General features: G+C 36.9%; 2 long non-coding RNA genes across 2 annotated transcripts; one reads left to right on the top strand and one right to left on the bottom strand.

Annotated features, from left to right (window-relative positions):
* Positions 1-1207: 1207 nt before the first annotated feature.
* LOC149587291 (uncharacterized) lies at positions 1208-2136 on the top strand. Its single transcript, XR_016380310.1, has 2 exons — positions 1208-1570; positions 1640-2136. It is a non-coding gene; the product is annotated as an uncharacterized LOC149587291 (long non-coding RNA).
* On the bottom strand, positions 1571-3259 carry LOC149587292 (uncharacterized). Its single transcript, XR_016380309.1, has 2 exons — positions 2433-3259; positions 1571-1967 (listed from the first exon to the last, which is right to left on the bottom strand). It is a non-coding gene; the product is annotated as an uncharacterized LOC149587292 (long non-coding RNA).
* Positions 3260-7340: the final 4081 nt, after the last annotated feature.

Below are 7340 nucleotides of genomic sequence, written 5' to 3' on the forward strand. Positions count from 1 at the left end.
TAATAATCAGATGCCAAAAGTTTCATCGTCCTTGTGATACTTTGTCTAAAGTAAATTGCATTGTAGGCCTAGATCAAAATATTGTAATAATGGTATTTTAATATTATGGGAACCAAATTTCGGGGCCCGTCTGAAATTTACGAGTAGGCTGCCCATAAACGCTGTCAGAGGCCCAGTAAGGCCCTGAAAGGGCCTCTTAATGTAAAATATTTCGGGCCCTAGCGCTAGACCGCTTCCCTTTAGAAGGAAATTATTAAAGCATATTGTTTCTACAGACAAAATGGATATGAAAAATTACACATTAAAATAAATATGTCCAAGGGATCGTAAATTATGTACGTCACACTCTTATGGGTGGAAGAGTTTCTAAATTTGTGACGGAGGGGTTCCTCCATGCGTGACGTCACATTTAACATTAATTTTGATACGAAGTCAAAAGGGCGATTGGCTCTCTTTCGTTATAAAAAAACATTCCAAAGTCAACCATGGGAAGGACCACTACAATAATTTAGCAAAATGTTTATTCCATCATCGCTTAAATAGTAAAAAAAAAAAAAATAAGCAATGATCCCCTACTTAAGCGTAAGTGTAGCGAATTTAAAATAAACGAACCAGTTCACTGCATAACATCGGTAGCCAGGGCCGGAAATAAGCACGGGACACTGGACATTGTCCAATAACATAATAAAATGTCCCATAAGTTTGTTATAAACTAAGGGGGTCACTGGACATTTTGACCAATAAATTTTCCGAAGTTTTGAGAGCTTGACTATGAAGATGCGACACTATTTATGCATACGCCAGTGGACAATGTCCAATAAATTTTCCAGTCAAATAGGGGGTCACTGGACACATGTACTATAATCATTTTCTCTTATTTCCGGCCCTGTCGGTAGCTACACTTTAGCGTAAGGATTGCTAAATCGCGAAGTTTCAGCTTAAACTCTCTAATGTCACTGCTTATTCGCCACTAGCTTTAGCTAGGATCAGGAGTTCATAATAACCCGAAGTACGAAACTGGTTAAAAAGCCCGTAACAACAAAGTTTCGCCGTAAAGCTCAGCGGATTCATACACCACTTAACTCCCAAAGAAATAGTTACCCCATTTTTTAGTGCCCACGCGCATTAACTTACACACTTCAGGTTTAGCACTATTTTTATCTTGTGATTTTGGGAGCGAAAATGGCTCACGTCTGCTTCTCAGGGCCGGATTAACCACTAGGCAAGTTAGGCAATTGCCTAGGGCCCGGATATCTGAGGGGCCCGTAATCAGCTAGTTTTCAAAAATTGAGAAAATGAAAAACCAAAAAATATATTTCCCCCTCTTTCTCTACCAAAACATAACGTCACTGACACCATGGAAAAGTCATGTCAGATGTAACGGCAGCCTAATGTTGAAAAACCCGTTACCAAAAACTTTATGGCAATTTATAAAGGAAGAAAGAAAAAGACGAAAAGAAACTTGAAAATTCAATGGAAATGTATTTTCAGAAGTCGCAATCCTCGGAGAAAGAAATATCATTTTGAATCCGTGTTGTTACTGACCGTCATTAAACACTGGAGTTGCATTGTATGATTCCTTGATAAGCTTTATTCAGGGCGTTCGTGATAATTTGAAATATTTTAAATAATTGCTCAGCTCACAAAATAGATAATTTACAAAAGTAACGAAGAAAGGGGGGATAATACGTAAACGGTTCTTTGATGAAGGCGCAGGAAAGAACAAGGCGACCCAAGGGTTGGTTTCGTAATAGTAGCCACATCGTACCGTACTTGACAGGCGTACAGAAAATTTGAGTGAAGAGCTCTCGATGCGTTACCTTAACTGTTTTAAAATGATAACTTCAGTTTTTTTTACTTCTGTTATAATTATAATAGTGTGACACGAACGGAAAACGTGAGTATCCCCACTATGAGCATCCTTTAACAGTGGTACAGAAAATGAGAGTGAATAACCCCTCGATGCCCTAACAAAATTAATTACCATTAATCCTTACTTCAATAAATTTACTTATGTTATAATTGTAATATCCAGGGCCAGAACCTATTACTTTCTTTTAAAATTCTTCTCGATTAGTGGAGAAATACACGTAACTTCTAATAATAAACATCTCCTCAAGACCATTCTAAATATAACGTCGGAATATACTTTCTTTTGCTTTTTAAAAATTCCCCTCGATTTCTTTGGATTTTGAAATTGAAAGCGTGAAACCCTTATTGTCGACGGGTGACAGGAATTTTAAAGGTAGTATTAAACCTTCCATTTCAATAAGGGTAACACCATAATCCTCTATCTCATTTTAAATACGTCGAGCAATCGTAAAACACAATTTAAAATTCTTTACCTTACTGGTACAATTAAATGCAAATGCTTAAAGTTACTATTATAATCCCCATCCTCTTAAAATACAAGAACGTAAAAATCACCTCACCACAATTCTCTCCCATTCACTCTCCCTTAAATGACGAACGAAAAATTCTATACTGCCAAACGCGCTACTCTTTCACGTCTACTGGTATTAGTACTAGTATGAGTACGAACACAACAGGGCAGGCCAAACTAGGAGCCTCATCGTAGATGCACATCATACGATGTGGCTAGAAACGATGATAACACACTGAGTGGACGGGACGCTTTCAAAACCAAAGTGTTTTACGTCTTATGTGACAATCTAATGACAAATACTAAAGAACAATCTGAAGTTAACAAGGACACTGATGAAAAGTTCAAACCTATTTTTAACATTAATGCCCCCGATGAATCTTTTTCTGGAGCTTTCCAAGAATTGGCAGAAACGTATTGAAATGATTTAAATTTTGAAGAGCTTTAAAACGAACTACTACATTTCAAGCATTTCGTGAAGAATGAAGAAAGCAAAAACCTAGAATTCTTTCATTCCTTCATTCGTACCAATAATTTCATTTCAACTTTTCCAAACTTAGAAATTATTTTGAGAAATTACTTGTTTGCAATGCAAGTGGCGAAAGATACTTTTCAGCTTTAAAAAGAGTGAAAAACTACTTAAGAACCACATTAGCCCAGGATAAATTAAGTTCTTTATCTTTGATATATATTGAAAAGGATATACTAAACGACTTCATAGACTATTATAGATAATTGATAAATGTTTTGAGTTAGAAAGAAAGAAATTTAACTATTGAGTTCAAAAAGAAATTTAAATATGCAGTTAAGTGTTAAGTCAATTAAAGATATGAAAAATAATATGTCTCTTAGATTCTCTTTAACTGTGGTCTGTGGGGGGCTAGGGCCCAAAAAATTGTTAATCCGGCCCTGCTGCTTCTGTCGGAACGGTGTAAATTAAGCCTTGGCTAAGAAGTTGGCTTTTAGTCGGGGTTTCTAGTTTTCTACAAAACATTTAGACGATCGTCAATGATGTTTTGTTGTGATATGTGTGAGTGAGAATTCCGTGGTTAAATTAAAACGGTTTGGACAAATTTATTCCCAGTATCTTTAATATAAGAATGCAACGTGTTTCTACGTCCACCATATCGCCATTTTTCTTTTCGACGGAGATCCCAGCCAACGGAAGTTTTGGAACGAAAACCAAGGAGCATAGATACCACTACGATATACTGTAAGATTGTATGTCCATAAACAGGCTTATCCTTTCTATGCGCAACGACAGAATCTTGTTGTTCGCGATTTTTACCTACGTTTTCATGGTAGCTTGTAGCGTGTAAATTACTAGCTTGCGAGTAAAAAACGGGCGAAACTCGCAAGCATTTTCAATTTCATGGTCGCTCTAAGCATACGCTTGTAGCGCGAGCTTCCAAACTTTGATTTTTGAACGCTACACGCCGCGATCAAATCGAAACAGATATTTTACGCGCAAGCGGTGGTTACAAGCGGCGTGTGAGTGTCACATGATCAGAAAGAGCCAATATGAAATTTATTTGTTCGCCATTTTTAAAGAACCGTTTTTACCCTGGCATTAGTACAGTTGCAAAATGTCAAAACCCAGTAAAAAGTCGGTGGCGGATCAAAAGAAGGAATTGAAAAAAAAGGGAAATTGAGTTAACAGAAAAATAATAATAATATGACCAAGGCTTAAATCGAAATGAATAGAACTTACCAAAGAGCCGAAATCCCCCTCTGTTGGACGGTTTCGCCATATCGGGTGGACCCACCAACGTTTCGCTTTGTATCGTCGTTTAATATTTTGTTTTCTCTTTGTTATTAATAGCGATAATAATAGAATTTTCTTTCGAATCAGCAAATTTCGTAGTTCTCCGTCCGCCATCTTAAAAAACCTAGTAAACAAGCTCTAGATGTCGCCAGCGGGTATTTTCATTGCTACCATGAAAACATGATTGCTTGTTTCCGAGCGAGTAAACTACACGCGGAACTTTGACGCTAGCAAAAAATAATCGCACGCTAGTCATTTACACGCTACAAGCGACCATGAAAACGTAGCAAACTTTATACTTCCCCCCGAAGGGTGGTTATTATGAACTCCTGCTAGGATGTAGCGGATTCCCCTTCCGATTGAAACGGTTTCGTTTCTTTTGCACATTTTTCAAATCTGAATCCCAGGCTCGATTAGACCAAGGTTTTCGTGTAACAAAATTCAAAGTGTGGAACTTTAACTGAGATTTATTGAAAATATTTTAAAGCTTATAAAAAAGTATTAAAGTTCTGGAGCTCAACCAGAGAGAACTTTTGAATTTCAAGCCGATCAAAATATTTCCGAGGGGAACGTCATATCACTCAAGAAAAAAATTGTCTCTTTTCTAATTCATCAAATTAAATTTGTAAATTAAGAAATATAATAGTTCGTTGGGGGGGGGGTTAAAAATGTGTCGTGCTTTTTAGGGGAGGGGTCTCAGAAATCGAGACCAAGCGTGATCTGGGCGACGGAGGGAGGTCAGAAAATGCTTTTTTTTGCGTCTGTAGACGGTCCCAAAATTGCGGCTTATAAAAATTTCGTCGTCATCGTAGTTGCCGATTTTGAGTTAAGATAATAAATACAAACAATCTAAACATTGAGTATACTTACATTTTCTTAACAATGATTAAGGGGGCCTATAGTTTAGCCTACCCCAAAGAATATACTAGCGGCTAGCGCCGCCACTTAATATTAATCGGTTATTAAGACTAATCAGGGTTATAAATGATAAAAAGTAGCATTGCGCCCTTGAGTTCATGGAGAATATACTCTCGTTTGCTTAGATTCACATTGTACCGATTTTGTGATCATATCTTAGGCAAGTTGTTTATCTAAACCTCATCAGGGTTAGTATTAACGGCTAATCTAAACACAACCTCAATCTAACCCTAAGCTATGAAATATGGAGCAGCATAAGGGTTGGCTTTTCAAGTTAATCAGATTAATGATAGCTGATAACTAGGTTTTATCATGAGTGAATCATTTACTAGCTCCCTATAAGTTACTCAGCCACACTGGCCTAATGTATCCAGCGTTTTCTTCCCGCCAAAAAAGTGTTACCTATATGCGACCTACAGTGAGAGAAAATAACACTTCTCCCGGCGCTTACGTATTTCCGGTAAAAAACCGGAAAGGGAGATCAACCAATGAAACTTTGAACTGAAAGGTAGTTAGTATAAGCATTCGACGTTTTAGAAATGTTGTGATTGTTTGCGGACGGTTCACAGTCGTATTCTATCTTTGAAATTATTTTAATGGGTTAGGGTTGGCGCAATAGGAAGTTTTTTTTCTCATTAAAAATGGCAGAATTTTGGATATTTTTTGACAAGGCCCAAATGATAGAAACTCATTTAAATTCAGACTTCAGAGCGTTGCCTACGGAATAAAAAATTTTATTCCGTAGGCAACATTCAGAGGCAGGAACTATTTATGGTGAGAGAATCAAACTTTATCAAAAAATAAGAGCTAAACAACAACTTAATAGTCTTCTCGAAAACCTTACTAAACTTTTTAATAATGCGTCTAAAGAACTAATAGAAAAACTTAAAGAAAGGCCCAACCCATTTTTAACGAAGCCTGTTGTGAAACCAAAATAATTTTTCAATATGCAAAAGAATGAATGTGACGCAAAGAAGTCACACCTCCAAAACCGTTAATACCATTTGGAACTATCGTCACTTTCAAGTTCTCGATATATTAATTTCAAAGCCCTAAGAGAGGGCGCCGTCTACTATCACTTTCACCCGCCTCCCCTCCTCTCGACTACTATTCGGAAGAAAATGCTGGATACATTAGGCCAGTGTGACTGAGTAACTTATAGGGAGCTAGTATATGATTCACTCATGGTTTTATTAAATGACGATCCAACTCACATAACTCTTAATAACTTGGTTTTAATTATGAGCCTATGAGCGCCTTGAAAAAAAGCCAACATTTCAATGAAAACACGATCAACGAACCATCAGTTTTTCTAAGACACCCAAAAACAAAGGTAGCAATTATTATTCTACAATAGGGACTTGGCAGTACTACGTCACGCAACGTCAGGCTACCTTCCACTAGTGCTAAAAAACATACCAGGAGGTGGGGCTTATATAGATTTCATTCTGTTCAAAAAACATAATGGTGCTGGGGGCGGAGTTAAGCCCGAATTGCCAAGACCCTATACCATAAAAAAAGGTTTTCCAAGATAGTACGTACGTTAGATGGAAGTACTGTAATATAGAAATATTGTAACTAGTAAGTGTAATGAATATGGCATCAGTTATTTGAACTTTTAAAGTAAATTGTAATAACGCGTGGTTCAGAAGTATCTAGAAAACTATAACGCATTGAATTAGGTTTTTAAGTAAATTCAGAGATGGTGTAATATTGGAAATAACTGGTTGAACAAGACGGCCCAAGGGCTCGTAATAGTAGCCATATCGTACGAGTGAATAGCCCCTCTATACCCTACCCTAATGAGTGGATAACCCCTCTTTACCCTAATGAGTGAATAGCACTCTCTTTTTCTATGCTTAATTGATTTACCGTGCATAAAATCAGAGTTATTAGCCCCTCGATTCCGTACTCTAAACAGTGATTAAATTATAACCGTATAAATTTACTTATGCTGTAATTCTAATATTTCGGCGAATCGAAGAACAGATAGTTTTTAGTGATAATCCCCTCGATGAGTTTACAACATAGACTTATACCGATGCACACTTATCGCATCTTATAAATTTCTAACAAGGACTTATGCTCAGAAACTTTTGAAAGAGAAAGTTTAGTTATAGTGATTACGGATTTTAGTGATTATCCCCTCGAATTACCTTTAGCAATGCTAAAATGATCAAACGCATAACGCTCATTTAACACTATGTTAGCTCAATCTAAACCCACATTTGGATTAACTGCCAAAACGTTCCAGTCAAACATAACATAGATGAC

Source organism: Phalangium opilio, unplaced genomic scaffold, assembly GCF_054372755.1.
Source record: "Phalangium opilio isolate 3A_F unplaced genomic scaffold, DU_Popi_V2 ptg001170l_1, whole genome shotgun sequence".
In the NCBI taxonomy this organism is placed as follows: Eukaryota; Metazoa; Arthropoda; class Arachnida; order Opiliones; family Phalangiidae; genus Phalangium; species Phalangium opilio.